General features: G+C 43.6%; 1 protein-coding gene across 1 annotated transcript in view; it reads left to right on the plus strand.

Annotated features, from left to right (window-relative positions):
• RALGAPA2 (Ral GTPase activating protein catalytic subunit alpha 2) overlaps positions 1-22,129 on the plus strand; it is a 209,556-nt gene that overhangs the window by 149,273 nt on the left and 38,154 nt on the right.

Here is a 22,129-nt window from a genome sequence, read left to right on the forward strand (position 1 = left end):
ACAGATTTTTTTTAACAGATTACTTTGTGTGCCCCCGAAAGATTTCTTTGAGGGAGGGGACTGGAGACTCATATTCTCAATATTGATATTTCATTTTGGTTACATTTTCAAATCCAGAATTTTTGCTTTCTTATCAACAGATATGAATTCAAATGTACATCTAATCTCTTATAAAGGGCATTCTGTTTTCAGATAATGAAACAAAATATGTAAAATTCCTAAATGTGCCTCACTTCGCAGATCCTCGTGTTTGATGCTGTTTTTCCAGCATGTTCTCAAATGTTCTTGCCCTTTGCCACCGGAAGTCAGCTAGTGTATATTCAGTGAGCCTAAAAATCCATTAGACACTTTTAACATGCACCATGACAGTTAAATAAAATTAAGTTAAAAAGATACCGAAGTTTTAAAAATACTTTCCTTGAGTTGACCAAGTAAAGGATTTCCAGTTCTGCTGCCACTGCCATGAGCTTGAGAGCTATGTGTGTTACTAGCGTCAGTACTTTCCTTTTATCCTATTCCCACTCAGTTTTATGAAACGTGGGTGAAGTGCAGAATATCTGAATAATTGCACAAAGACAGAAGTGGGGACACCACTGAGACTGAACTCTCAGTCAGTAGTTAGTGTCTGCACGTGACCCATAAAATGCTCTCTCATTAGCTGATGGACCGGAGGCCGCAGTCGGCATCCAAAGGGCAGTTTGGGACTGCGGTGGATAACGTGCAGAGAAGCACAGGCTGGCCAAAGGCACACAGAAGAGGAGGGCCATTGATCCATTATTCCTGCTCTTGGTGACAGCTCTGCAGAATATCACAGATGGAGAGAATGAAGCTCAAGGAAGCAGGGGCTTAGCCTACCCCCACAGCCAGGGCAGGGCCAGGATGGGAGCCCCGGCCAACCCTGACTCTGAGCGCCCCCCGCCCACTGTTTCTCATGGGTCCACACTTTTGACCTAAGAACAGGAAGCTATCAAAATTACACAGCTTTGAGAAAGTGAAGCTATTCCATTTCATTTTAGCCTATCCTATCATTATTCATACCAAGAGGATCTTATCCCTTTAAACTTCGATTTTATGAAATAAAGATGAAAGAAAACTATTGTAAATTGCAATGGAAAAGATTCCATTTTGATACCATATGTCCGTCACTTATACCTAAGTACATGTGGCTTCCACATTAAACAGCAGTGTGAAAACATTCAGTATAGATATTCTCAATATATCTCACAAGAGAGTCTAACTCAAAACAAGGACCTGATGGATGTGATTCCTTGTGCTTTTGCCGTGATGAATATTTGAGAGCACAGTTCCATCATGGTGATGTTTCTGCTCTTGCAAGCAAGACACTGACTTTTTTATGTTGAATCTATTTATATTCTACATCTTTCAAAAATGGTTTTGAAGAAATTTACGGTAAAGGACATGTGTACTGAGAAAATCAAAGCCAAGGAAATACAGATCAGGCATAATGACGTGGGGCATCCCAGTGGGGGCCACAGGACAGAAGCAGAGGGTCCCCATTAACTACTACTGACCTCTGAGCTATACTATAATACCCAGACTATCCTGTGTTCTCTGGATACCCTTGTTCCAAAGTTCTCAATTACTGTTAGTGAGCTTATATTGTGTCTAAACTGGAAAATATAAAATATCATTCTAAAGAAGTATAGTCTTCATTTCAAAATTTTGAGTTCCAGAAAACAAATATTTATAGCAAATTTTTAATATCAAAATAAGTTTCTGTTTTACCTATGAGTCTAAAAAATTTCGAGTGTGTATACAAGTCCATGTGCACAAAGGCTAATTAGGAGCCCCCATCCCCCAAAAAGTTAAGGGTTTGACATAGCTGAAAAAGTAAAAATTTAATTAGTGATAAGAGAAAAAAAATCATTAAAGAAATCATCTTAATGCCCACGTTTTCTGGATAGCTGTTTCTGCTAAGCCTTTTGGTTTAAAAAGTCCAAGTACCTGACATTTTGCATCTGTTTTTCTGTGAAGATAAAAGGAATCTTGAGAGTCTCATTCTCAATAATGCACTTAATATGTGATAAAAAGGTTTCTGTCCCATTCATTTCCATGGCCAGGCATTTTCATATTGCCCCACTGTCATTTCATGCTTAACCCTTTGTATCCCTGTACCGCTTTCCTCCGCCTCTGGAAGGGTGCTGGGATTGAATGACCTCAGAGACGTTTTTGTGTACTGGATACTTCCACTCACGTTGGTCTTCTTGTTACCATGTTGCAGGACTTGTTGCCCTGATAATCCAGCTCTCCTTGCAGGCTTGTTTACTTGTGATCACTATGTAATCATTCATTTTATGGAGCCTCATTAAGGACTGCAAACCTCTGTCCCAATTTAGCGTCATTCGAGCGTAGGTAGCATCCATCTGCTCCACCCGCACTGTTTAATTAATGAACTTCGTAATGTGTTCTGTGCCTGTGAAAAGTGCTCCATCTTCTCAGGTTGTTGAATGGGACTTGCATTCCAGGTTTTCCTTGTTGAGATTTTAGAAAGCCCGCCCGGGTAGGTGCTAATTATGGGCTCAACAAACTTCTGTTAAGTCTTAACTTGAAAGCAAATTTACTTTTTCCTTCATTATATATTCATAAACCCAAAGTCAGATCACTTCTTAAGTAAGTGAATTATTAATCAGTTTTTATAATTTCTTTCTCTTAGGTGAGAGTAAAGATTCAAATTTTTAAAAAGCTACATTTCCTTTCAATGCAGTGAAAATATACCTGTTAGTTTCAGCTTTTCCCTTCTGAAATTAAAGTTCTAGAAATGCTTGAGTGTCAAAAATAAAATGTCATTACTGTTTTCCAGTATCTCCTTTATGGAACTGCCCAAGAAATTTTATAGCATAGATTTTATTAAAAGTAAGGGAATAACAATTGAGTTTGTTTCTTCTGGGAAAATGGTAACAGTCAAGAAAAATATTTTTAAAACTTCCATTATCTGTTTAATTTTTAGTGTGTTGTAAAATTCTGTCTGGACATAGAGGTGATTTGTTATTATCTGTTCAAAGACCTGATAAATTTGATATTTTATGACACATGGTGTAAAACTAGCCATGTTCATTCAGAAAACCTATTACAAACTGAGATCGGCTGTTTAACCCTGATTTTAAAAACTAATACCTATGGTTCATGCCTTTTCTCAAAGACTATTTAATATGGAGGTTAAACTCCTCTCTACCCTGTCAGGTGCTCCCAAGTCATAGAATTTCTTTCTACCCTTAAACAGGGTAGAGTCCCACATTCAGCTTGTATTTCTTCATCACAATATTAACTCATTCCTATAATGGTTATACACACACACACACACACATATAATATATATACATATATATATAATATAAATATATATAAATATAAAATATATATATTTACCTATAATGGTAAAACATATATATATGTCTGAATTTTCATTTCTTCAAAAACTGTTTTTACCCCATCAGAATTAGAAACTGTATTTGTGTTCCTGTTTAACAATTATAAAGTTAATAAATTTGAAAATCTGTGTTATAGTTATTCCAAGGACCCCATGTACAGTAAGCATAAAAACAAAAAGGATTAAGAGTTAGAAGAATAATTGTGGCAAAAGGCAGCTAGAATGCTGCCACAGGGTGTTCATGTGTGGATGCATGGGATTGGGACCTTTAGAAGAGCACCACCCTTTACTCTCCCTCCCCGAAACTTTGTTGAGCAGAATGTAGTCTATAGTCGGGGACGGGGCAGCCTCCTTGGAGACACAGTTGATAAGGGGCAGGGATCCTCTGACTCTGTTGATATGGCCTCTTCAGGAACTGTCCTACCCCATCCCCTCTAGAGGTGTTCTGAAAACAGTGTTTTGTTTTGTTTTTTAAGATTGTATTTATCTGTTTGACAGAGAGAGAGTGAGTACACAAGCAGGGTGAGTAGCAGGGAGAGGGAGAGGGAGAAGCAGGCTCCCTACTAATTAGGGAGCCTGATGTGGGGCTCGATCCCAGAACCCTGGGTTCATGACCTGAGCCAAAGGCAGATGCTTAACCAACTGAGCCATCCAGGCACCCCTGAAAACAGCTTTATGTTGTTGAAAAATGAGAGACAATTGTGGGATGGGCTCCCCACTCCTTGCTTTAAATTGGCTTGAAGTAAATGAAATTGCTGATATTTGACTATTTGGGGCCTAGCCAAAAAAGCATTTTCACGTAGTTCAACCTAATTTTTTTGGATTCTCAAAATGTGTATTATATATGAACATGAACTCCATTATCTGTGCAGTGAAATCTTCATGCACGGCGGTTTTGGGGGGAAAGGTGGGGGCAGGCTGTGAGGAGGGTTTAACTGCCAAACAGGACATCTGCCAGAGCCCAGGGCTGTGTCTGGGAGGCTGCTTGTTCCACGGAAGCCCCGAGTGTTGACGTTGCCATATCTTGAACCATTTTGGCCTCTCACTGAGACCATCCTTTTCCTTTAGCCTTGTATTTGCGTAGCTGGTTTCTCTGGGCGTTGTGCCCGAGTGTTATTTTATTATTGTTATTATATGCAGTGTCTCCAACCCTGTTTCGTGATAAGGGCTTTAAAACTCAATTCCAGAAAAAGGTTTATAACCTGCCACCATATGTGTTTAATGTAAAATTAGTTTAGAATTATTTTTTATTTCTCTAAATGGTTCTCACATGTTTTTAAGTGAAACCCTCAAAATGGAGAAATTGTGAGGAAACAAAAATCTCAAATTTTGTTGTTTTGTAGCTCTCCATTTTTACCTGTGTACTCCTGCTAACTGAGACCTACACATCCATGCAACAATCAGAGGATCTCACGGGTTTGATTTCTATTATGAACATGTAGTTAAATAAGAATGTAAAATTTTACTGACCACAGCTCTTGTTGAAGGGAGGGAAACGTCCTTCATCAGGAGAAATACTTTTGGCTCTAGGAAGAAAATAGACTTCGCTCGTAAATCCACTCATTAAAAATATTTTTTTTTCCAAAACAGATGTACATTGTTCAGGACTAGTAGGCTCCATTAGTTTTGGCTATGTCATGATTTCAGCTTTTCACAAAATGCCTACAAATTTAGACCTTCTTATAGCGTCTTTCAAAGCCATTGCTGGATTTTGCTGGTTTTTCTTCTCCAAGAGTATACTTCTTACGGGCTGGTTCTAAGAATGGTAAAGGCATTGGACAAACTGATAAAATCTGTTTATAATTAAAATCCCACTGAAATATGAGTCTTAAACACCTGTTTGATAGTTCAAGGTGATGGAAGTGTTTCGGTGCTGTGCCAGGGAGGCTCCATTGAGAGGTTCTTCAATGTATCCCCACCACATAGCCAAGGGGCAGGTAGCCCTGCTGGGCAAGAGGTGGTTGGTCTTTTTTGCTTTTGGTTTTTAAAACAAGCTTTTTTCAGGAGCAGCCCTTTCTGGGAGATGTGTACTAGTCAAGGCCAAAAGCCGAGCCAAAGCTAGGATTAGGTTAAAAGCTCCCCTGAACTTCCTATTCTCGCAGCAGAGCAAATGTCACACAGTGGCCCTCCTACCCAGAGCCAGCCTCTGACCAATGTGTTTGTCCTGTCATCTGCCCTTCCGCCATCCTGACTTCAGCCCTTTGGATATAACAGGCTTCTCTGTCTTCATGAACCTCCTCTCAAAACTCAAACGCTCATGGGATAGCCAGACATTACATTAGAGCTTCTCACATTGGGAAACCAAGCAATGAGCCAGTTGGGTCCCATGAGAAGCCAAATGCATCTTTGCAGGTCAGCAGCAGTACTGGGTGTTTAATCATTTACAACATTTTTTTATTAACGTAAACACACACCAGAAATTTGTGTTGTTTTAAAGATAAGAAATCAAACACATTTCTTGCTTGCAGGTCCCCAGCACAGCTCCCGGACCCCTGAAGGTCCTCCCCTCCCGCTCTGTGCCCGTGTGCAGAAGGGGAGGACTCCGGGGGAAATGTTTGTGTCACAATGCCATCAGCCCTGGTTCTCAACCCTAGCATCCCATGAGGAAGTGCAGGATACACTGATACCCAGGACCTGCTCCACAGATTCTGGTGACTTGGTTTGAAGAGGGGCTTCATCAATGTGAATTAATCACCGGATTATTCTCACATGCGGCCAGGAATGAGCGCCGCTGCCGCGAGGCATTAGCAGCCCCCTTAGCAGGGATTCATGGATGCCCAAGGCATAGGAAGAAAGACTTGCTGGTGCTTTGTGGGAGACGGGGTCAGGAACCTCCATGGCTTCTTTCCAAGCAGGGAGTGGCAGGTAGTGGCAAATATCTATCTAGGTAAACGTTTAGCTTGTGCTGGGCACCATAAGCAATTTGTGTAGGATCACTCTTTTCATCCTTAACCCACAACGAGATTGAGGCTCAAAGAGGTGGACTGACTTCCTCATAAGCACACAGCTGGATGAGTGGTAATGGTGAGATCGGAGCACCAACAGTCTGACCGCAGAGCCTGGACTCCACCCACAGGAATGTCGTGTGAGACGAGGAGCAGCCTGGCAGTCAGGAGCAAGTGGGGGACTCTGGGATGCTGGCTGGAAACTGTGAAAGACAAACAGCACCAACTTCACAATTAGGGCACCTATTCTGGGACACCCAAGACTCAAGAGGGACCCAGAGGTAAGGGAAAAGAAAGTGGAGATTGGGAGGCATCTGAAGACACCATTTCATAGCCCCTACACCTGCCGAACAACTCAGTGTCAGAGAGTCACTGCCTGGATTATCTCCATTCCAAGGCATCTGTTCACCAGAGAACCATCTCCCCCATTTTACCCCAAAACATGCTGCTTCTGCATCCTTCCTCATCCCAGAAATGAATGTGACCCCCTTCGAATTACATCCCTATACTACTGTATTTTTATAAACCCTTGTGATATTACCATCTTACCTTTTTAGACCTTTGTGAAATTGATCAAAGGGTTAAAAGTATAAAAACTATGCAGCTTTAAAGAAAGTGTAGATATTAATGCTATTCTTTAATCTATAATAATGAATGGTTTTAGTCAGAATGCTTTAAATGCAGCTATTGTAAAAAACTCTGCCCTTGTATCAGTGGTTAAGTATCATGGCCCATTGATACAGCTTTAAAAAGTTCAAAGGCTATGCTAGCATATCTTTGTCTCCTTGTCTTTTAACTGTAAAGAAAAAGATGTCCTTGTTATCAAGCCTTAGCATTTATGTGAAAAATGAAATTGGGTTCAGTTTGTGCATAGATTTTGAGAGAGATTAAAGTGGACATCACACAATTTTTCTCCATAAAAGGCTGCCTTTGATGTGCTTTCTGTCTATTCATACAGAAGCGTCAGCCATTGTTTTTGAGCTGCAAAAGAGCGTCTGCTTGTCACCAGCACATTCTAATACCTTTGTGCTGGAGCCTTGTTCAAGGTGGATCTTATAATTCAGAGATAATGTTACTAGCACCGTGCATTGTGACCAGACACCAGCCTGCCTCAGGAAGATAAATGCCAAGGCAAAGCCAAAGCGTTTATCGAAAATGATCAGGAAGCAAAACTAAAACATTTATTTCTGAATGTCCGATTGTAATCTGTGCTCTTGATATTCCATCAGCAATAGAATAGAAGGTTATTCTTTGGTGCTTGCTTTGTTCTGGCACTGGGTTCTAATTTGCTTTTGCTTTGGAGGCTTGACTGCAAAGGAAATCAGTAAAGTGGTTACATTACAGGGCCGAGAGTGCCTGAGTGCGTGCTCCTAGCTTGAATCCGGCTAGGGTGGCGGAGGGCCGAGTGGAGATGCCTCAGCGAACTGGAAGTTGATGACATTCTAGTGCAACGTCCACTAGCCAGTGACGGCTAGTGAGCTCCGGGGGTCTGTGTAACACAGTAACACTGCTTTATTGTAATCGTAACGTGGGAGTGGGATTGTTGCCCCGTTCTACATAAGAGGGAACTGAGGCTCAGAAAGAAGTGCAGGTGGGGCGCCTGGGCGGCTCAGTCAGTTAAGCATCTGCCTTCAGCTTAGGTCATGATCCCGGAGTCCTGAGCCCCACATCAGGCTCTCTGCTCAGCAGGGAGTCTGCTTCTCCTTGTCCCTCTTCTCCTCCCCCACTCATTCTCTCTCTCTCTCTCTCTCTCTCACTCTCTCCCACTCTCTCTCTCACGCTCAAATAAAATCTTAAATAAAAAAAAAGAAAGAAAGAAAGAAAGAAATGCAGGGACTTGCCCAAGCATCCCTGCCAGTGAGTGGAGAGGCATTCACACCCAGGCCAGTGCTCTCCCCCTAAGCACTGTGTTCTCTCATGCCTTCCACCTCCGACTGCGCCATCACTAATTGCTACAAATATTCTCACACAGTACTTGTAATTTGCATATCAACTAAAATTTACACCTTTCTCCCTAAATTTATTCGGATGCTCTTCCTCATCCTTGAAAAAAAGGTAGGGTTCCCCCCCCCCGCCCTTAAATAAAAGTGAAATTCAATAAAAATTTTTTCTTTGCTTGGCTTGTTCTTTTGGTACTTAATATGTATCCAATATCTAACTTTTTTTGTTGTTGATGTTTTTATTAATGCTTCCTCTGAATTTAAAAAAATAAAAAAATCCTATTTTAAATTATCTCCCAAACAGCTAAGGCTAAATTCCTAGGAAAATATTATCTAAACAACTGTTTGATCTCTCTATACATTTGTTTTCCTTACATGTCTTCCACTTCAAGCTTTCCAACACATCCAGACTGTTCAGCCTTGTGTCTGAGGCTGCTGGCTGGGGTATCTAACCGTAGGGAACCTAAAGCACCCGCCTGAACAAGAAAGGAGGGCTCCTCCAGGGACCGCCTGTCAATACTGGGGGGAGAAAAGCAAAGGAAGAAGAGGGCAGGGGGCTCCCGTCTCCCGCTGTCCTGCCCGCCTGCCTGCGTGTGAGGCCTGCTAGGAGCAGCTCTGGTGGGTGGGAGGGCACGCCAGCAGCGCGTCTAGCTCAGCCACTGTGTGTGCCGTTCCACCCAGACTCACCTCCACCTGAGCCTTGGCCACAGTTCCCCAACTGAGTCCGTTCTCCCCCCCACCCTGAACTCTTGTTTCAATCTCTCTCGTTTTCAGTTATAAAAATGGTGATCATATGAAAAAAAATATTACATAAATTCGTGACAATATATTTAAAAGTCCTCCTGCAAAAGAAAATTGGAATATGAAATCTGAGTTAAAATGAGACTTACTTTTCTGGCTAGTTTTCAATTCAGTTCTGCTTTTGTTTGTTTTTTTTATTTGCAAGTGAGCATTAACCCATATTAAAATGAAGGCAAAGCCACACTGTTCCATTCCGAAGAAACATTTGGCCACTAAATGAAAGAAGAGCCAGGATCCGCGTATAAATTATTCAGAAATTTGGTAAATAAACGTGCAAACTTCTCGCTGGGGCTATCGTGACTGCATTATGCAGCCCGATAAAGAGAATTTAATTTAATGGATTTTCAGCAACATTGTTCAGTGATCAACAAAAGGCATACTGTCCTTTATGAAGAACTGATTTTCCCGGGGCATTCTGAAGAAAGTGGGTCCTCGTTAACCCTAGAATGGCTAGCTAATGTAATTGAAGCATGACCACCTGGCAGCGAGGTTGCCCGTCAGCTGCCAAGGAAGGCCCGGCCGGGAGGACCAGGTGCTCCGCTCGCGCCGTCTGATTGTTACAGTGGAATAAACAGCGTGATTGCACAGTATGGCCGGGGGCGAGAATCCAAGACCGCTGCCAGCCAGAGAGCCTGCTTTCTTCCCTGGTCTTTGATGAGGCTGCCCGAGAGTGCTTCTATTCAGAGCAGGTAATGCTGACAAAGCTCTGATGCTGTCTGCTGCAATTAGGAGGGGAAAAAAATCAGACTGGCCTGAGAACGAAGCAGCAGTGAGCCTCAAGTACCTGTTTCTGCATCCCATGAAGCCTAGGCGTTTCTAACACAGGCTGTGAAGTCTCGGCGTCAGTGTAAAGGAAATCCGAGCAAAGGCACCTAATGTGGGTGACCACTGTTGCTTAAAGCAGGTTGGCTTTATGGCTGCTCGTTTGGAAGCATCACACCAACTTGACACCAAACGATAAACTTTACTGAGGCCTGAATTCCATGGCAACCCAAATTCTGTGGTTCTTCGGTTATATTTAATAAAATGCTGGGCCAGGTCTTTGCTCTGTCTTCCTTTATAAAGCCCTACAAGCATCGATCTTTAACTCACTGAAATAGTCCTTCACTCAATGCTGTTGTTTGTTTCAGTAATTTTTTTATAAAGCACTGCTCCCCATGTGGAGATATAAAAGAAAATTAGCATTATTTGACTTTAAAAAAATTTAATTAGGAAATAGGCATTACGACCTTTCTAAGGGGTTTTGAATGTGAAATGGTTCATTAAGTTCATGTTAATAGAAAAGTAAAGAGCTCTTCCAAACAGCAAGGAAAAAAAAAATCGCTCTCTCTTAAACACATTGATTTATTTCATTTACTGAGCACAGGAACCATGAAGTGTTTCATCCCCAGCAGCACATTAAATATGTGCAGAAGTAAAATTACAGCCGAACAGCACCTTGTACTTTGTCCTCGTGGTGTGTACATTTCAATAGGCTGGGAGGAAAAAAACAAACTGTAGAAAGATCCTTTTATGAAATTAAATTACCTGTTTTGTATTGCTCTGAAGCTGTGCATGGGGCTGTTGATTCAGAGGGACTGTAACTGTTGCCTGGAGCTTTTCTATTGGCGAATCCCACCCCTGCCCCCAGGGCAGTAGCTACCTTTAGGAAACCGACAGGAGAAAAACGTTTCCAGCCGGGTACTGGGTCTGACCGGTGGTAACTAATTGTGAAGAGTTACTAGGATTGCTTAGAAGGGCAAGTGTTAGGGGGCACCTGCGTGGCTCAGTCGGTTAAGCATCTGCCTTTGGCTCAGGTCATGATCCCAGAGTCTGGGATGGAACCCCGGGTCGTCAGGCTCCCTGCTCAGTGGGGACCCTGCTTTTCCCTCTCCCTCTCCCTCTCCCTCTGCTGCTCCTCTTGCCTGTGCTTTCTCTGTCAAATAAAAAAAATAAATAAAACCTTTAAAAAAAAAAAAGACAAGTGTTAGGTCTCAGGTGTTTCTCAGTATATTTATTATCAAATGTCAATCAAGCCACTTAGTTATAAAATGGGAGAGCAACCTGAGCCAAGTTAGGTCGTTACTCCTAGCCTCAGTTTCCACGTCTGTGAAAAGGGATGCCAAATACAATGGTATGTGAAAAGCTGTTAGTGCAGCAGGGTCTGTTTCATAAGTGTACTCCCCTCCTCCTTCCCACACATCAGGTCTTTTCCAATGGAAAATGACCCAGGTCATGCCCTTTTTTCCTATATGATTTATTTTTAAGGCTCCATTTTACATAAGTATTCTGAAAGGACAAAGTAAATATATTGAATTTAGTTGTTAGGCAAAAAGCATATATATTTATGTATATTCCACTCTAGGTTGGAAGTCTATTTTGTTTTGCTCAAACTGCAGAATCTTACTGGCAGCCCCTCTTGACACTGGCTCAGGATTCTAGAGCTAGAAACCTAGATCTGAATCCTGCTCCCAGTTGGACCTCAGCAGTACCTCCTCTCCATGGCTGTTTCCACATCTGTAAGATGAGCTGATGCCGGTCATAGGGAGGTTGGACAGATGCGACAGCACTGAACCATACTGTTAGTGGTAAGGGCTGTCACCTTCTCACTCCGAGGACTCAACTTTGAGCATATACCCTAGAACTTAACTAAAGGCTTTCCCACCAGCAGGGTCCCTCAAACACCTTTGTGCCATGGACCTCCTGCCCTTCTCAGAGTGTTTATAAATGCAGAAAATAAAAGACATAGGATTACAAAGTAAGTCAGGTATAGTGAAATACTTTCCAAATCAAGCACATATGTAGTACTATATGGCCATTGTTATGCATGCATTAAATACAACGTTCTAGCAGTGGGCACTGTAACTAATTCTGAAGCAGTGATGAGGGAAACCAATATTTTGAGACATTGGCAGCACCATGATGTGATACGAAAATATCTATAATTTCTGCTGGCGACAAAGTCACAGGTAGTACCACTGTGGTTCATTGTCCATATTCATAATGGAAAGAATTGCTTAATTTCAGTTAGAGGAAAGTGAAAATAAGGATGTAGTTTGTACCATAGAAGTCCAAGGTCTCCTTGAATTCTGATCATCACCTGAAAGAGACCCCTGGGGTCTGTCCATAGACCTAGATTAAGAACCCCTTCCTTTGAGGATTCACAAAAACCATGGAAGCAGACTCCCCCTCATCCCGGCTTCATCTGGATTCTCTGAACTGGGGCAAAAAGCCAGAGTCAGTCACTGCCATGCTCCTTCAGCCAGCCAGCCACGTAAGGTACTGTGGCCGTAGGTTGGAGGCCTAGAACAAAACCCTGACCAAGACAGACCACATGCCTGCCCTTCTGGAGCTTCCATTCTAGTGTGGGGGGGGGCACACAGCAAGCAGGACAAATCATGAAGATGCAGAGCACATTAAAGTGTGAGGTGTGTGGAGCAGAGAGAAGAGACTGGATCAGGGTGCCTCCCAAGAAAGTGAGGGGGGTCTGGGAAAAACATTCCAGGCAGAAGACACAGAGAGGTCAGAGGTGATTGATGACAAGGGCCCAGTAGGGCAGGGCCTCACCAACTGCCATAAGAACTTAGCTTTTTCTATAAAATGTGGCCATTGGAGGGACCCCATCCCTCATGACCCCTGCTGCTGGATGCAGAGAGGCTGGCAGAGAAGAGAGGGGGCTGCAGCCATAATCCAGGGACAAAGAGACAATGGCTTGGCTCTAGGGTGGCATGCCGTGGTGACAAGCGAACAGGTTCTAGACAGATTTGAATTTGCTACCACATGAGATGTGGCTTGTGAGAGGGCATGGAGTCATGGGTGTCCTAAGTCACCAGGTCTTTGGGACATTCAGGGCAGTTGGTGCTCACTAGTCTAACTTAATTTCCCCATTTGCAGAGGGTGAGCATCTAGTTAATAACAATAACCAGCATTTAGCTAATGTTACATTGCACATATTATATATTACACATATATTAACAACTGGGTTCTATAATATGCCCACTTTACAGAGGCAACCAGGGTTTCAGGGAAGGTGGAGACCTTGTCAAGGTCCTGCAGGCAGCATTCAGAACCCTGAGGACCTCTCTGGCGTGTGGCAGGGCCCTGACTGGCTCTTCACTCATGCATAGACTCAGAGACCACAGGCTGGGTCTGGCATGGCTATCAAGACATGAGTGGGTAACTCCTCCCACCCTTCCAGGGGTCTGGGACACAGACTCACCTCCTTCCCTAGACCTGACTCTTAACAAGGCCAAGGCTTTATTCCTTCTACTTGGATGACTCTCCCACCTCCAGTTTTATGGCAGCAGAGTCAACAAGATCAATGGGTTGTAGTCTTTGCGAGCCGTCCTGGTGTTTGTCTCCTTGGCGGAGATAGGCCATGCCCTTGGCAGCCATGCTGCTGTGTCTGTACCTCTGTGCCCTGGGGCAGGAATGCTTTGCCCCATTACTCATTTATTGTTGCAACACTTGAGTACACCTCCATCAGCCACCAGTTCATTCTGCCACCAGTTCATGTTAGGAATGGCGTCGGAAGAGGGAATAGGTAAATACCATCTTGGAGCTAAGAAAGATCTATCTTATTAAGTTGTTTGGCATAATAGGGGTGATATTTACAAACAGACTTGAGATCTCTTCAGAAAACTCATGCAAACCCACCCATGAAGGTCTGTAATTTGTTCAGTAGAACATGGAGGCATTGGGGATTTTAGTAGCCCTAAGGTGACTTTGCGGGGTGGTTTCAAGGGTTGGGAAAGCCCTGCATGCTGGAGGCCATCCAGCTCCCTGGTGAGCCTGTGGCCTGTGGCCTGAGAGGGAAGGAGAAATACCCACAAGCAGGGCCGTGGCCCAGGCTAACTCGGGGAACTTAAGGCCTGTGGGCCTTCCAGAGTGATCAGTGACCACATGAAATTTCCACTTTTGTAGGTCAAGAACTAGCCATTTTGTATGATTCGGCCTAATACATAAATCACCCCATTTTCAGACTTCTGTAGCTACAATACAGTATTTCTGGGGCTGTTCACTTACACAGAATTCGGAGCAAGAAATCTCCAAAAATTTTTACTAATCTTGCCCACAGACTTCGTCTTGATTCTTGTCCATGTGAGGTCAATCCAGAGCGGTCCCTGGAAGGAGAATGCCATGCAGTCCCTGCACACAGAGAGGACTGCAGACCTGTCCTAGCATCGGGGTCCCTCGTTCCCCTGAGTAAGAAAACAGAGCCCCTGAATTTCACTGCACTGGGACTCTGGCAGCCCCTCAACAGCTCCACCGTCAGCCGGTTTCCTTCTGTGCTAAAAATGGTGCCATGACATGTCTTTTCTCCCACGGAGTTCTCCCCTCCTCTCTGCCTTGGCAGAGGACAGCATGCTCAGCCCTCGGCCTCAACGGCCTCTAGAGCAGGTGACCCTGATTCCCTACTCTTCTCCCTCAATATCATTTAGTGAGCTTACATTGATTAAAAAGTTTATTCTTTACCGTGCCTTCCCTTTTGCTCTGTATAAGCTGCATTGGCGTATATTTTCCTTCCTAAGGATGGAGCCATTGAAAGCGGGGGCTGTTGTCCACCCCCTTTGTCATCACTCCCGGCGGTGCCTGCTCAGGCGTGGCTGAGCACGTGACACTTGCAGGCTTACTTCTGCCTCTCCATCATGGAACTCAGTTTCAGATTTTTGCACATTCCATCTTTCCCTCCACCGCCTCCCAGGACTATGTCCTTCATCCAGGGCTGAGTTGAGTGCCCTGGATGCAGCCCCCAACAGCAGTAAGAGCATCTGTCATCAGCACTCAGGCTGCTTTGCGGGGGCCTCATGCAAAGAGATGGGGCTGCAATGTCCACTGCCCCCAGGTATCAAGTGGGTCCCCTTGTGTCTCAAGTGTTGGGACAAATGGAATTCTGGAAGTGTAGATAAAGAACAGATGCCACCTCAGAGCCATCTCTCTGTGATGTTTTATCTAATTTCTGGGCACAGGGTAAGAATAGCAGAAGAATAACTTGTAGAATTATTTCTTGTGAGTTCACTTGGAATGGCTCTCCCCAGGAGGAATGTAAATATAGTACTCTCACCTCATAAGATGGTATGAGATAAAAGATGACACACTGCTTCAAAACGAGTGCACCCCGTCAAGGAGATGGCCTTCCCCTGCCTTGTCTTCACGTCAGAGTGTTTAGCCTAAAACATCTCTGTGTCTTGTGTGGGGATGCCTGCGACTCGCTCTCCGTGACTTCCGGTACAGCTGAACAGCCCCGCCGAGCTCAGAGGGGCTGAAAGCATCTCCACTTGTGTGTACATGCTTTTACTCTTGTCCATCTACTCTGGCTTTGAACTTTTTCATTTAAAAGCCAGGCCCTGTTGCTGACTGTCCAAACCCTCAGTGAGAGGAGCTGCCAACCCTTCTCGTGAATCCTCATGAGAGGCCTGTGTACAGGGATATGAGTGACTTTTGTCGTTATTTTTGCACTTACCTGTTACACTTTGACACAGAGGTCCCTGTCCTCTTTCTTTAAGACCATTGTCTTTGTTCTCAAGCAAACATCCAGACCCAGTAACTTCTCAGGTGACCTCGTCTCTGTAGTCCTTTGGGTGCATGATGCCAACTAGATTTATGTGAGAACACATTAATTATGAAATTAATTAGTAAGAGCTTGCTTTAAATGGGCCGAGGGGGTCTTTATCATGAATATTTACAGTCGCCAGATCTCATCTAAGAAATAGTTGAGCCCTGTAAGACAAGTCAAACTGCAAGTGGTGTAACTTGTACAGAAATGTTAAAATTGAATTTGTATTTATTGCTTACATCAAAGGGCTTATTCCTGATTTCGCAGACTAACAGCCTCTGGAGGTGGTCTCCCGTGCCTGGCCCCAGCTTCTCCCAGCCCCTCAACCCCCTCCACCCCCAGCTGGGTTTAGGGGTCTCTCCTCATTCCTTCCACCTCTTTCAAATTAGTCTGTGGGAAGAATACAGGCTCGCTCTCCCTCATTTGTTCTCTCTCTCTCTCTCTCTCTCTCACCTCCCTCTGGCTCAGGACATTATTAGGTTGAACCTGAAGTTGCCAGTGTTCGCCTAATCTTAGCTTCTTAGAGCCTTGCTTACTTCACCTTTAAAGTGAAAATAGCCGATACCTTCTTCATAGAATTTCCTGAGAATTTTTCCAAATAATCTTGGCACATGATTGGCACAGAATAGGAGTCAGAATTATGTTTGTGAATGGACAGGTGGTTGGACGGGTTGCATGGACGGATGGATGGACGGACGGACAGGCGGACGGATGGATGGATGGATAGGAATGTCTGCTTCTTGGCATGAAGTGAAAATGGCCAAATGGATTGTCACTAAATGTGCGTGATGTTTTCTTAAAATACCGGCTCTTTAGCACTAGCAGAATTCACTTAGCAGATGCTGGGGGCACAGCAACAAGCCAGATGTGGGTCACCAGGCATCTGGAACAGAGGTCCTGGCCGTGCCCTGCCAGAGAGACCCTGGCAGAGAGCAGCTGCTTTGCATACGGCAACTCCAGGATGGGCAATTTGAGGAATTCGTGCATTTAACAATGATAATGGTCCTCCCTGGCAGAAGCAGGAGGCCAGCTAACAACCACAACAAAAAACACAAAGCAAAACACCCAGGGACAAGGCTATTTGGAAAGAGATCAGAGTTTGTTCTTTCAAAATAAACCATTCTCAGTAAAGAATTCTTTGGTTTCCCATGTACATGTAATGTGGCAGAGTCGATTTTCACCATGGTGACTTAATCTGCTGTTTTGTCTCCTTTAAATCATTAACTCTACATAACTGTTTTCTAAGGAAATGCAGTGGCCTTTATTTTTAATTCTCTCCTAACCAAGGGAATTTTATAGCATTGCTAACTGATAAAAAGGTCAAGTAGTGCCTTTAATTTGTCCTTCAAAAAGTTCAAAGGTATAAGCCCTTCAGGTGGCTGATTGCTCACCTTTAATAATAAGATGAGCATTGTCACAAAACTTGTGGGGAACCACCACTCGGTAACTTTTGACCTCCCCCAGTTTTTGTCCCATGGTATCTCCTGGCTCGTGACATCAGGCAGCTAATGATAATCACCCATGGAGGGCCCTGGCACTCACTCATGGATAGATTCAATGAGACAGTCACATTCATGGACCATCCCTGTAGAAAATGACACAAGCATCTTATTCCATAGTGGTCAGATCATCAAGTGGGGAGAATGGCTTGCTCTTGGTGGCTTCTGACAGTGACCAGTGATCCTGGCCCTTGTGCCACAATGGCTCCTTTCTCCCGGCCCTTAGAATTCCTCTCAGCAAGTGCTTTTTCCAAGATATGTGATTTCAGTGACATACGTATCATTTGTTATTAGTTACAAGTTGACCCATTTATCTCTCTCACTGAATCCATACAAGCAACGTTAGTAGATTCTTAATAAAAGACAGCCTCCTCTGGGGCTGCACATGGAGGGCAGAGCCAGGACAGAGCCCCACTTCAGGAACTTCGGCTGCACCCAGAGAGGCACGTGGGCTCTGTATGTGGCATATGACCCGGAGACACATTCACTTTGAGAATTGCAGAAACGAAGATGCTTAAAATTGTTTTGTATGTTTCCATCCCCCATCTCAAGAATATTTTTAGAGGAATCTATTGCCAGTTTGCAAAAATTCTTGCGAATTCAGTAAAACACTTAAAAATTATAAAATGTGGTGCATGATTAAGTTTTCTCCGCATCATCCATTAGACCTGTCTGCTCTTTGGTTTTTGTGTTTTTTTTTAAGACTTATTTATTTAGAAACAGAGAGAGAGCTCAAGCAGAGGGAGGGGCAGAGGGGGGGAGAGAGAGAGAGAGAGAGAGAACCACCCACTGAGCTCTGAGCCTCTCACAACCTTGAGATCATGACCTGAACCGAAATCAAGAGTCAGATGCTTAACCGACTAAGCCACCCAGGTGCCCCAAACATTTTATTTTATTTGTTTAAGTAGGTTCCATGCCCAGTGTGGGGCTTGAACTCATGACCCTGAGATCAGGAGTCAGATGCTCTACCAGTTGAGCCAGCCAGGCATCCTTCAAGACCTGTCTGCTCTTTGAATGTCCTCTACCTATGCCCTGATGTTTTTCTCACCCAGAGGCATCCCCAGGGCTGTGTCAGGGGTTTTCTGTGCCAGACGCCTGTGCTGTGTCATCCCTCCTTCCCCTCAGCCTGTGTGCCTGTCTGCGAGACCCACCTCCCCACATCATCAGTCAAGCTTCCCTCTTTGGGGGCCCCCACCCCTACTACCAGTCACATCTAGACTTCTCTCAGTTCTATTTCTAAGAAGCCCTGTTTTCCATATTTCTATAGGCAGTCTTCTTGGGAACTGCCCCTGCTGCTCCCCACCACCTCCTCCTCCATCATTCTTTCCCTGCCTATACAGACTCTACCCAAGTTTCAGAGCCATGCTGTGCAGAGGACCCACCCCACAAAGCATTCCAACCACCCCAGAGGGCCCAGCCGGGTCCCTGCTCTCAATACCTGGAGCATTTATAGGCACTAGCTAGAAGCCCTGGGAAGCAGGTCCTGCAGGTCAGTCGTGCTGCACCAGAGGTAAGCTGGGGAGAAGACAGGGACCATAGGGTAAATGTCTTTTATAGTCTCCATGAACTCAAAAAATAATTACTCCTGATTGAGGAAGTATAGACTTTTTTTTTTAATATTCTCTCATTCATGCACTCTCCTTGACAATCAGGGACCAAGTCAAATACATACCGGGACAGGAGATCCCCAGGGCATGCTTATATGATGTCCCATGAAAGCAGTGGGACCCCATCTCTGCGATCAGCATGTGGCTGTGAGGAAGCCTAGAAGGTAAGAGTGGTAGAGAAGTACCAAGGGAATTTCTAAAGTGACATTTCTAAGGAGTCATGGGGCAAGAATAGTCAGAAACATCAGTTCACAAGTGAATCACCCGTATACTTGATGAGATTCAGAATCCACTGTAGGCAGCACTCAAGTTTCCATAATTTAAAGTGATGACTATCCTAGTCCCTGGTCCTCGTGTTTCAGTTTTTAGTTGAGAAGAACATTTCCCCTGAAATGTTTCTGCATTGTTGGAGGAAGCAGTTTCAGGCCATGGGACAAGGAGATGCCTTAGCCGTCATCGAGGCCCACAACTCGGGACCGGATGTCTGACCACTGCACAGGCTACTGACCAGCCCCAGTGCCAGTCTGCCTTCCATCCTCTGCTCTGTGATGCCAGGGCTCCCCACCCCACAGTTATTCCTTTCCAGCAGCTCTTCAGTTCTACTAACGGGTGCTGCTGTGGTCATGAACAGCACTCCACCTGGCCCCTGGGCTCCGTACCCATATGGCATCATTCCCCCTCACTGCAACATGGCCCTACAGGTAAGCCCTGAACCCCCTTTCCCAGATGAGGAACTGGGGTTCTGCAAGGCAAGCTACTTGCCTAGGGCCATGTGGCCCTGAACACACTGTTGGCTTAGACCATGCTATCTACCATATCACATGTGTCTCTAGTCCCTCTTTTTGCTTAGAGTCATTGCAAAGACCAGTGTATCCTCTTCAGTGATTTTTAATGACACTGAGTAGCACATAATTAAAAAATAAGGATTTGCCAGAAGATTTATTACTTTTGAAAGATAACAATTGAAGAATAACAATCCCTTCTTATTGCCTCTCAGTGTTTTGATTGTGGAGCAAAAGCCAAAGGGATCTTGCAATGAAAAGCTGCATTGTTCTCTGGTGTTGAAGCATGTTGCAACTTCAAAGTACATATCTGATAATGCTAAATTATTTTCTCATTGAAAATGTCCATTTGAAATAATTAACAAAACTTTAGAATTATATACTGATTGTCTTAAAGATGTGACCAAATATAAGCAGAGTAAGATCAACTTTGCTTTAAATGGACTCATTTAAATTTCCCAAGCCCTCCCTGATGAATAAATGAAAGAATTGAATTAATATAGTTTATTACTCTAAATTCTGGCCTCTTACATCAATAATACAGATAATAATTCAGCTTGGTAGTCACCATTTATTTCAGTTTAGCTATAAAATTTGCCGATTTATTGTGTACTATTCTTGGTTCTGGAGGGAGAGAGAAGCATCTAATTTCTGTATTTTCACCTTCCCTGTTAGCAAATAACAGTATCTGTGAATTAACTTAGCATGACTATTACAAATTCTTAACTAAAATAATATTCAAATTAAACTGAGACAGCATAAGAGAGTAGAAGGGGCTAGCATTTGAAACAAATCAGCCTGGGCCTGAGTTCAAGCCCTGCTCAGTACTAGCTGGTTAGTCTCAGAAGGATCATTTCTGCTCCATGTCCCAGCTTCAGCATCTATGGTTTGAGATTTCCAAGAGGACTCCATGGGTTTATGGCTACAAAAGGGCAGAGCAGTGTGCCAACACTGGGCAGGCTGTTCTTGTTTATTTCAGAAGAATTGTCTTTTATTCTAACTGAGGTTTGCCCCGCTAGAACTCAGGCTAATTAAAATGTAAACTCAGAGCCATAATATGTTTTAGAATCCCCCACAAAATACTATAACACTTACTATGACAGTTGAGTGTTAAATATTATAGAAGCCAAGACTTAGAAGAGAATTGAGAAGGAAGGAAGTATTTTTTTTAACATTTGAAGGAAGAATAATGGATTTATCATAGGAAGCATTAAGTAAATATCAGCTGGCTGGCTGGCTGGCTGGATGGATCGATGGATAGGTGGATGGTTAGAAGATTGGGTGGATGGGGGCGCCTGGGTGGCACAGCGGTTAGGCGTCTGCCTTCGGCTCAGGGCGTGATCCCGGCGTTACGGGATCGAGCCCCACATCAGGCTCCTCTGCTGTGAGCCTGCTTCTTCCTCTCCCACTCCCCCTGCTTGTGTTCCCCCTCTCGCTGGCTGTCTCTATCTCTGTCAAATAAATAAATAAAATCTTTAAAAAAAAAAAAAAGAAGATTGGGTGGATGGAAGGAAGGAATGTTAGAAGGGTGGGTAAATAGATGAATGGATGGCTGGAAGGATGGATGGATGGATGGGAGAGCAGCAGGCATAATAATGGGACGGAATAAGGAATTGAGGGAAGAGGAACCTAGGCTTTCTGGTATGGATAGTCTGCTTCATGGGGATCGTATCTGCCTTCCTGGTCTGGGGACATGTGATACAATTCTACTTCACATTTGAATTGTGCAGAACATCTCCAGCTCTCTTTAAATAAAATACAAAGTGGCTCCAAAGGACATTTTCCTCATCTGGGCCATGTCTTATGCCATTAATAATATAAAGCTGGTGATTTAATGGACCTGCTTTTGATCTATCAAGAAAAGACACACCTAATTCAATTTAGTTATTTTTTCCAAGAGTAAGTGTCTTAATTTGCAGGGCAATGATTTGATTATAATTTTAAGTAATACTGCAGTTATATTTTTAGTCATGAAGATGATATTGAGTGACTTTATGAGACCCAAATGTGGAAAATTCTGGAGAATTGTGGTTGGGAATTTGATCTTTAACAGCATTCAGGGCTGTTTTCTGTTTGTAATGGACAAATATATTTTAGTCAGAATGAACAGGATTTCTGATAGGGAGTTTTGCATATAAAACATAAAAGCATGCGGTTTTCATTTGAAGTGTGAAGTAGGATAATCGCGGAATATAATGACATCTAAAAGCAAGATGTAGACACCCATCATTTTTTATCTGTATGTTTTCTTTTAAAGCATGTGTTGTTATGAGAGAACTTCTGATTCTGATCTTTGTACCTGCTGGGTCAGCCTTGTTTCTTTATTTCTTTCTGCATTACTCTGGAAAATGGAAAATTTCTAGATACTCAAAGGTACCTACCCGAAATGTAGCATAGATGTTGAATCTGTTATCCAAATGTCACACTCAAATGGGATTGAATATCCACTCTGCACCTGATGACATATATTCTCCCAAGTACAAAAGAAAACCCACACACATAAAAATCTTCTTCCCTCCCACAGTTTACCCTAAGCCAGATTTAACCATAGCTCATGAAGAAAATTGCTTTCCTCTAACTGACAACCTGTGGGGTCATTGGCATGACACTATCCAGTGTCAGGTGAAAGCCA

Source organism: Ursus maritimus, unplaced genomic scaffold (assembly GCF_017311325.1).
Source record: "Ursus maritimus isolate PB19 unplaced genomic scaffold, ASM1731132v1 scaffold_22, whole genome shotgun sequence".
NCBI lineage: Eukaryota > Metazoa > Chordata > Mammalia > Carnivora > Ursidae > Ursus > Ursus maritimus.